Consider the following 9,862-nt stretch of genomic DNA (forward strand, 5'->3'; position numbering starts at 1 on the left):
TTTGCCCTGAATGCTTTGCTTTTCGGTGTAGCATCCCTTACTTTTGCTGCTTTCATTTGCAACTTTATTTGAAAAGCCGGGTGGAGGAAAAACAGCATGTGGCTAAGGTGAAGAATAAATACTCTTTACACTTAACAGTGACCTTATAATGCTCCTTTTACTTAAAAGATTAATTTATTAGGCTGCATACAGAGCTGTAAAAGGGCTATCACTGGAAGGGCTTACTGGTGAGAATTGTAGCCAAAGAAAATAAGAAGACAGTGATGGTAAGCATTTAACTACTGTTTAACTCTTTTTTAATATTATTATTTTCTTAAAAAGAACAGTGAGTAAAATGTGATAAAATACTTACCCATCTTTATGTCAGGCATTAATCTGAGTAAATAAGAAAGAGCTAGGTTTGAACCTCCACCTGAGCCATCTTCACAATAACAGGAAGGGCAGCAGCAGTTGTTTGCGAGTTAACTTATTAAGAATGTATGAGGAAAACAACAACAACAACAACAACAACAAAAAACCAAACAAAAAAAAGCACTGCTGTCATAAATCAAATTCTTGACTATTTAGCACTCACTCTGGTATTTAAATGGCTGATGCTTGACATTTTTGGAAACCTCTCTTACTTAGTTTGTACCCTACTTATAATTTATTTCCAAAGAGAAAATGTATTGGCTGTGTTGGGCAGAAGGCTCGAAGGGAGGTCTTCCTTTGGCTTTAAAACCACAGCCACAAATACGTACGCACAGCTCCAGAGAGGATAATGATAGTTGGATGTGGTGACTGCACTGATGACAGCAAATAATATGATAGCACTGTTTCAAAATATACAGTGAGGACAGCTTATCCACTGTGGGTGTATTTATTTGATTTTCATTTATCCAAGATGGTTGCCATCTTTCAAAGGTGAAAATAAGGGCTTTCAATCACTTTTATTATTTAAGCAATAACCTGAAATCATACTGATACTGAAAATTACTTCTCTTGTTTTGTTTGCGGGGCCCTGGAGATACTCTATGTAGAGTGTTAGTTACACTGTTAGCTACAACTGAGCCATTAAAAATGTATTAACTTTTACTACACAGAAAGCTGAAAACAAGCTAAGCATACATGTGATCCTAATGTGCACTAGCATGAACAGACTTCAGAAATGCCTCTCTGGCTCCTCACTCAGTCCAACCACTTCTGAGAGATGCTGTGCTAATAGGTTGCAGGCTGCAATCTAGAAGGCACTGTTTTCTGAATAAATTACACAAATGTCCAGTAATTTGTTGTCTTCCTCCCTGCCATCCTCTTTGTAAATGTCCAGATGCTGCAGTGGTAGTTGGTGCTGGTATCGTTCTGGTTTCTCTGCCTCTCCTTTGATGCAATTTGTTGTTTCATTTCCTGGAGGTTGTTCTTAATGTTATTTTAAAAAGGGATTTTCTAGACAGATAAGAACGTTTTAAAACTGTCCAATCTCAAGCAGCACAAAAGGAAAAGGAAAAGTGTTGCCATAAAAGAGTGACTCTTCTATATTCACATTATAATAGATCGGAAAATGGCTTTCACTGACATCCAGCATAACCAATGTTCTTCACACACAAATACACCAAAATATGTTTATGAAGTTACCAACGGGATTCTCCCACCTCAAAGTAGACATCTTGTCATTAAAATGTCAGCAGTTCACCATGAGGCTCCAAAATTAAACATGACAAAATGAAAACAAGAAAATGATTAATGAATAAAAAAAATAAATAAACATAATGCATGTGGACTGGTTTTATTAAGTTTTCCAACTAATTAGTTTTAATAAAATATTACTTGTAACATCAAACATCTTCACTTGTTTTTAAAATCCCTGGTTACATTAAAATGGTGCATTGGTTATATTCCCTTACACTCTCCATGCTCCATATATACTGAATATTTTTGACAATCTTGTAGTTTGCACTCGTAACTTGAGGTGTGTTTCTGTCTAAAATATTGCAAACAATTATCTATTAGGCAGAGACTTTTCTAACTAGGAGGCTAACCTATTTAGCACTGTCTTGAAATAGCTGCATTTCTTCACTTTGATCCTTTGTACATTCACACACTAAAGATTTGTGTTTGCAAATATTTCTATGAAACCATAGCTTTATCATCTTTTAGATTCACTTTGAACAACAGCTTGTGAATAGTAAGGAGCAATGGTGGGTGAGAAATATTGTTTTGTGTTCTTTGTGTTTTTGTTATGTAGAAATTTATTTTCATTTACAGGGCAATCGGGTACAAATAAGAAGTTTTGATAGCCTGTTTTCCAATACGTCTGCAAGGTTGTTTAACTTTATTGTTTATTGATCATGTGCTCATCAATTGCTGTTTTTTTTTTTTTCTTTTTTTTTTTTTTCTTTTACTCTTACTCTATTCGGTGCTATTAAAGACAGGGTTTTCCTGCACTCCACTTAAGCTCATATAGGTGTTCAGTCATTTTGTTGAGTCAGTGTGTAAGCAGTGAAAAGAGAAAGACAAACAGGTGGTGCTGAAAAGCTCCTCAAACAGGAGTCCAGCAAAGGAAAACAGTCAGACTCCCCCTCCACCAGAGTAAAGCCACATTCTCTGGAACAATGTCACTGGGATAAAAGTTGACTCTGATCTCCCAGTTCAACCTTTGACCCCAAGTGTATTTTGATTAGAGGAGGCAGGATCCTGTGCATACTTCACGTTTAATCTCAGAGACTCAGTCAGTGCTGAACAGGATTCGTTGTCAGAGGCCTGGAGCAGACTCTCCTGTGTTTATTTTGGTGGTCAGATAGAAGGCTCGCAGCAAGGTGCTCGCCGTCATCACTGTGACCTACGAACTCAGGCTGCTGGACATCATCATGACTCCAGAGACCAGGGTCACAGCAGCATGTGGGATGCCTTGCGAAGGGGTCAAAGGGTAGGGCTGCTGCTCAGTATTCACACAGATGTCAAGGAACAGTATGACAGAATTTTCTGTGACTAAGTGCATCACTGTTTATGAACCGTACATTCATGGACTATATAAATGTACTGTTCATAAACCCCTTGCAAAGATTTGTTTTAGGCTTAGAGGGCATTACTGTTTACATTATCTGCTCTTTAATCTAGTGGCTTTGAGGTACATAACAATGACATTAGATAAATAAATACCAATCAAATAAATAAATTTGTATTAAATATTTCACAAATGCAATCATTTAATGAACATGTTAATAAACAAAACACAACAGCTTTCCAGAAAACAAAAAGATATTTCAGAAAAGACATTTATGTAATATTTTGTTGCATTTTATGAAACATAATTACATATTCTGTAAAATTCTGTGACGTTTTCTGTTATGTCATTTTTTAACAGAGGCTGTGGTGATTTCTACTATACTGCTGTGTTTTCTGCAACTTAATGGCTCAGTAAAGAATGATTTCTAGGAAATGTGTCAAGTGGTTTTCCAAGCTGATATTCCCCTTGTAACCAGTGGAAATGCCGTGTCAACTCATTCTAATGGGAGTATCTGATTCTCTTTCCCATCACTTTCTGAGGGAAATGCTGATGCCATTTTATAAAAGCTGCACATGTTCTGAACATTCTGTCACTAATTCAGTGTTATTGGGAAATAAATAGAAGAAAATTGACATTGTCTATGTTTCAACTGCATTTTCATGCAGGATTTGGAAACAACAACCTCTAGGAAAGGGAACGTTAAACATCTGATCCAAATATATTATGAATGCATGTACACCAGCCCACTTAGTATCAACAAAATCATACAACGAATATGCAAGTGAAGTGCCATCGATTCATACAGCGCTTTCACTTTTCCCTTTAGTGTAGCTCAAAATACATTATGCAAGACTTTAATGTATCCCAATACATCTCCATGAGGCACTAGATCATATAGGCCAAAAGGCCAGTTGCCCTTGAAGGATACGTGTCCTCCCATAGTCAGAAGAATAACAGCAACTCTTACACGTAGTTTTAAATTTTAACCTATCCATGTGAAGTTATTGCCTAAATCCAACCAGAAAGTGACAGTTTAGTCGAGGTGTGCTGTATAAACATGTCACCCAGCAAAATGACTTCTATGCACTGTAAACAGAAATGTACTTTAGCCATAAACATGATCTTATTTTTTACCTTAGACAAGTAATTCCCTGTAAAAGGATGGGATGTTGTGAAGGGAGACCCCCCATGCATCACTGTGACATCCAATACCCCCTCCTACCTCCTTGAGGATTTTGTAGATCTCTCAAAGAAACCCTTGACAGTAATGTTGACTCTGATGTGGAAACGTTCACAAAGTCATTCCCAACTTCTGCTTGCATGGGTTGACACCATTGTGGGTTGTATTCCAGGATATTTACACATGACCTTTGTCAAGGATCTTTGATGTCATGTTTACACCAGAAGGCTCTTCAACGTCTATGACTGTAGCCTAGTTTAAAATACATTTTGAAAACTTTGTCAGGTTTCTTTATTACAAATGTCCAGCACAGCACAAATACCATATGAGTTCTTCAGTCTTAAAGCAATGCATAAAAACTGATTCATTTGTCACTTAGACACCTCAGTCAACAGAAAAAGACATATTGTTGGGAGATGTAGGCCATTGTGTATGATTTTCTGCTCATAACAGCATGGTACCAAACAATAATTCTCTGTTAAATAAATGTTTTAACATGGTGGCTCTAAAAAAGACTGAAGTTGTTTCTATGTTGCTTTAATGAACATGAAGCCATGAATCTTTGTTTTTCATGGAAAAATCTGTATAAGAGAAGCTGGATAAATTCTAAAAACCACTGCAGTTTATGTTTTCCATGAAGCACCATTAACACAACACATTTGGCATTTTTCCACCAATTACTCAAGACTCGACGCACTGGATGTTTGGTACAGTCTTTTTTAACAGGACTATGGCTGCAGTGGCTGACCGCTAATTGGATGCACTTAAGAGCCACCAAAAGTAATCAGGAATCCTGTTTTGAAGGACTGTGGAGATAAGAACAGAGCTTTCCTCAAAGGTATATGCCTGAGAGTAGTGAGGGTTTGAGCTTGATATCTGAAAATAGTTATGGAGATTATGCTGGGTCATAAAAACATCAGTTTGAAAACTTTGCCTATGCTGACAGCTGCCTCAGGAAATCCTCAGTTTGGCTACAGTGTGGATATCTTCCCCACCTGTCTTGTTTCAGTAGAGGAAAACTTTTGATAAGTGACACTAAACAGCAACACGAAAAGTTTTAGGTTCTAGTCATGCTCATGCCCAATTAAAAAACCAATTAGCAAAGGCACAAAGAGACCTAAGGACCTACTGTACACAGACACGGCCTTACAGGACAAGACATTTGAAAGAATTACACTTCTTTAGTGTTTGAAAAGGTGATAGACTCTGAGAAAGAGATAGCAGAGTGGTGGAGTTTTTAGGTTGGTTGTTCACACAAATATTTCCTCATTGTCTAATACAAATAGAAAAAAGATCCTCATATCTTGGATGTTCTGTATCACAAGAGTGAACAAACAAACCATGGACAGATACAAATCTAACATTTGTAGACCCCTAATTACTTCAAAACCGGGCTTATATCAAATTACTAGACTTAAGAAGCTGACATTGATTAAACACCATTGGTCATCTTTCCAGGTTTTGACGTCAATCTTGAATCAGCTGAGAACATCTTATCTATAACAAGCATCTATGACGATGATGGGTCATTATGCATTGTTGAGCTCCTGAGACATCGACCATTTATGACCAGCACTGAAAGCCGCAAGACCTTTTGTGCAAAGGTCAGCACCGGGAGAAAACAGAGGGCTCACTCTCTACTTTAATATCCTGGAATGTCCTGGATACTAAAAGTAAAGAAAAAACGTTCCTCTCAAAAGGGTCTTAATCAGAGTCATGTTCTTTATTTAATTTGAGAGGACATTCTCACAGAAGCAGATGCCCTTCTCTTTACTGGTCATTTATTCACTTAAGGGAGTTTGAGGAATTATACAAGAGTAAATGGTTGCTATTTCTGTTATAAGCAAAAACTGTTTTTTAAAAAAGCTTTCCCTTCCATGAAATTCCTACAGTAGGTTATTTTTTTTTCAGTTTTTCATGGCAACAAATGTGGATGAACCAAATATTGACAAAAACAGACAACTTTTATTTCTATAAATCAAGATTTGTACATATTTTCTGGACAAACCTTTCCTTTGTGTCATATGCTTTTGCATATTTGGGGGCCAACCAGCCAAGCTGCATACGTACCCACTATGTCTTTTCTCATGCATCTTCATTATCCCCCTCCTGCTTTTTCTACTGTAGGAAAATATGGCAACATCTAACATGGTTGGATGAAAAATCTTGTAAAATTTGGGAGAATGTTGCAATTAAATGTCAAATATTGCTAAATGTAATGAGTTATTTAAAACCTGGATAATCTGGTCTTACTTCCAGTTTACCACATATGACACACATGTGAGGCTGTACCTGGAGCATGGAGCAGAATCTTTTGTTGTTTGTGTTAAATATCTGTGGTGCCGCCCATCATCTTTTACAAAAGAGTACCTTTTTGGTTATGTCAGAGGTTGACATCAATATGCTGATATACGCAATTGGTGTTAGTTACACTAACAATAATATAATACCAGTCCAAAAACTTTCTGCAACAGGAAAAATCCCATTTTTCATATCAGTACCCACAGTCACACCTTTTAATGTAAGCTGATCAAGTTGTCATGGTAACTGACCTGCTGAACTGCTTGGCCTCCTTATTACTGCTGATAGTATTTTGGTTATGTCAGTGTATTATTGCTATATTAATATATATAAATATTGCTAATATTTTATACTGAATTAAAATAAACAAGAAAAACAAAGGGGAAACCATTTTTTAAAAGATTTTTAATGCTACACTTAAGATTTGAAATATTATTTCATTATGTTTTCATTGTATTTACATGAATTACTGTGACAGAGCATGTAAGATGCAACTAACTACAAACTACACTAACTACAAAGCTAGAAGTAATTCAACACCTCTGCATCAACAAAGATCTCAAGAAAGGGAAACGTTCATTAGATTGTGTGTCTGACATGTGCATCTTGTCATTTCAATGTTCAGATTGTAAGACTTGATGAAAAATTAGCTGCTGATCACTAATATTCAGACATACAACAATGCAAACATGCACTGAGACAAAGAGGTGGGGATAGTTTAAAGAGGATTAGAAGTGTTCATCATTATCCTCGAACATCTTTTAAGTGATGACTTGTTATTGTATTTTTTATGTGCATGTGAAATATGCAGTTTTGATTAAGCCTTTAAATTATCTGTTGTAGTGTGGTTTTATGTGCTGCATTGTCAGGATGCAGTGCCAGCTTTGTTCAGTTTGGTACTTAAGCAAGAGTTTAGCTAGTGCCCCCTTGCATCACAGTCAATTTCACAATCAATTTTTATACACTTATACAGGCTGCATGCAGATTTTATGTCTTTCAAGTAGATAATAGTGCATCAAATAAAACTGAAGAAACAAGAGACATAATAAAATACAATATAAATAATTAGAAATAAGGTACTGAATAAACAAAGAGTGTTCTAATTCAGGGCTACTCAATTTGGTCCTTTGAGGGTTGCAGTTCTGCAATATCAAGTTTTAAATATCTCCCTGCTCCAACACACTTTACTCAAGTAAATGGGTACAAAAGCTTATTAAGTTCTGCACAGTGACTCTTTTGTGTGAGTCAGGTGTGTTGGAGCAGTGACAAACTGAAAATCTGCTGCCCTATTAGGACTGAATTGAGTAGAGTAGCCCTGTTCTAGTTACATGCAAAATACAGTGAATGTGAAAATACATAATACATATACATATATAAATAATACATATAAATTAAAAATACAAAATAAAGAAGGTATTGCAAAAAAAAAAAAAAAAAAAATGATACTGAAACCAGTGCAGACATAACAACAAGAAATAGGTATTAAAAAGAAAAGTCTGAGACCTTTTGATTTATGACCATTGACAATGATTCCTACAGGGGAAGGTGTTGGCATGTTGATTGTAATAAATGCATTAAGAACCTCTCAACAAACTCACTTTACAGTCTTACTCTTCTAGATTTTCTTGATGCAAAGTTATTTATAATGACATCGTATGACAGCTGTAAGGGAATGGTATGGTTGCTGCTTTGGATGGAAAGCCCACTGAAATGTTTTTGTTCTCAGGTAGGTTTAAATCAGCTTAAGCTTAAAGAGGCTCCTTTCAGGGTCCATTGGTGAAGCCTTTAGTCCTGATGCCGTATAACTAAGCTGTGCCTCGGAAGAGGGGACAGGAAGAAATGATGCTGCAGCTTGTTGAAATATTCAAAAGTGTTTCTGAAGAGAGAGAAAAAAAAAATGGTACATTGCACACACATTTATATATAGCTTATGAATTATATGGGGAAGTACATTATTATCAGTAATACACTTATAATTGAACTTTAATGTTGATTGAGAATTTAAACATAAACAGTGACACAATAAACCATAGGTTTATAATTACCCTATTACTAGCAGAGGGAAAACTGATAGTATTTTAATTGACATGGAAGCAGAGAAAACATAAACCAGGTAAAACAGGTTAAATATCTCAGAATAATTTAAGGTGGATGTATTTTTTTTTTTTTTTAACTTGTCCTGTCCAGCATTGTGGCAAACAGAATGATGGTCTGGCTGCTGTGTTATACGGAACAAATTTGCTCTGCCAAGAGGAGCTCTATGGGTAAAAGGCTCCTCTTGCTAATCAAAATTTTTCTTTCTTTCTTTATTTAAATATATTGCTTTATCCTAGTATTTTGAATTATTGGAATTTATGCAATCTTGCTGGACCTAACCAGAGGGGACAGAAAAAAGAAGTAAAAAAGAAAGTAGAAAAAAGGAAGAGGAGACAAAGATACAGTAGATAGAAGCAACAACTCTTCAATTCAACGTAACACCAGACAACCAACTGCTACACCTGTACTGAAACACAACAGAAATTTTCTTACAGCTTTTACAAGTAAACAAAGAGACAATCATCAAGAGTTTATAAAAAACATGACCAAGACAGCAGCAACATTCATTACAACAACAATCAAAGTACCAAAGACACACATGATAAATAATAATAATAAAAACAGTAGCTATAGTAGTTTAAACCCAATGGACACCTCAGTGATTGTGTCAGCATGCCGAGTATGAGGGATGAGGTGTGAGCAGAGATGAGTGTGATCGTGCAAATGTGACCACGCCTCTATGGAGGCCAGGGGCAGACTAGGGCAGCCCAGAGACCCAGGTAATCAGCAACAATTCCTGGAGCACGAACCCAAGCCATCCCATCATTAACACCACACCGGACCCACCCTGACGGGGGGCAGAGGAAGGCCCCAGCCGGAGCCCCCTGTGGTCACGGGGCCCAAGCCCCAGCGGGCCAAGATTGGCACCACCAGGCATCAGCCATCCAGGTCAGCCAGAGCGAAGGGTCCCGACCCCCAAGAGCCCAGAGGCAGCCTGCCACACCCTAAGGCAGCAGGCCCGCACCATGCCCAGAAGGACCATGCTCACCCAGACAACTGCCTGCCACTACCACGGTCCATCTATTCACCCCATAACCCCTCACTCACAGCCTCCCCTGCATCGTATCCACAAACACTCCCTTTCACACACTCACATCACCCTTAACCCTCCCACCATGCCCTGGTGCCTTACATTCCTTATCTATATGGTGGTTTGCCTCCTTGGACAAACATGCTTTGCTGGAATTCTAAATGATTTATTCGATTTTCCTATTACTTCTTAATACAGGAGACAAGACGACTGAGTTTTGTTATTGTTTGTTTGTTTTTCTCCTTTTAATTTAAAAATTAAAAAATTTCCA

General features: G+C 37.1%; 1 long non-coding RNA gene across 1 annotated transcript; it reads right to left on the minus strand.

Annotated features, from left to right (window-relative positions):
• Nucleotides 1-1,155: 1,155 nt before the first annotated feature.
• LOC121637442 lies at nucleotides 1,156-9,421 on the minus strand. The gene is made up of 3 exons (XR_006009845.1): nucleotides 9,339-9,421; nucleotides 5,517-5,520; nucleotides 1,156-1,166 (listed from the first exon to the last, which is right to left on the minus strand). It is a non-coding gene; the product is annotated as an uncharacterized LOC121637442 (long non-coding RNA).
• Between the last annotated feature and the right edge of the window lie 441 nt (nucleotides 9,422-9,862).

Source organism: Melanotaenia boesemani, chromosome 1, assembly GCF_017639745.1.
Source record: "Melanotaenia boesemani isolate fMelBoe1 chromosome 1, fMelBoe1.pri, whole genome shotgun sequence".
Lineage (NCBI taxonomy): Eukaryota > Metazoa > Chordata > Actinopteri > Atheriniformes > Melanotaeniidae > Melanotaenia > Melanotaenia boesemani.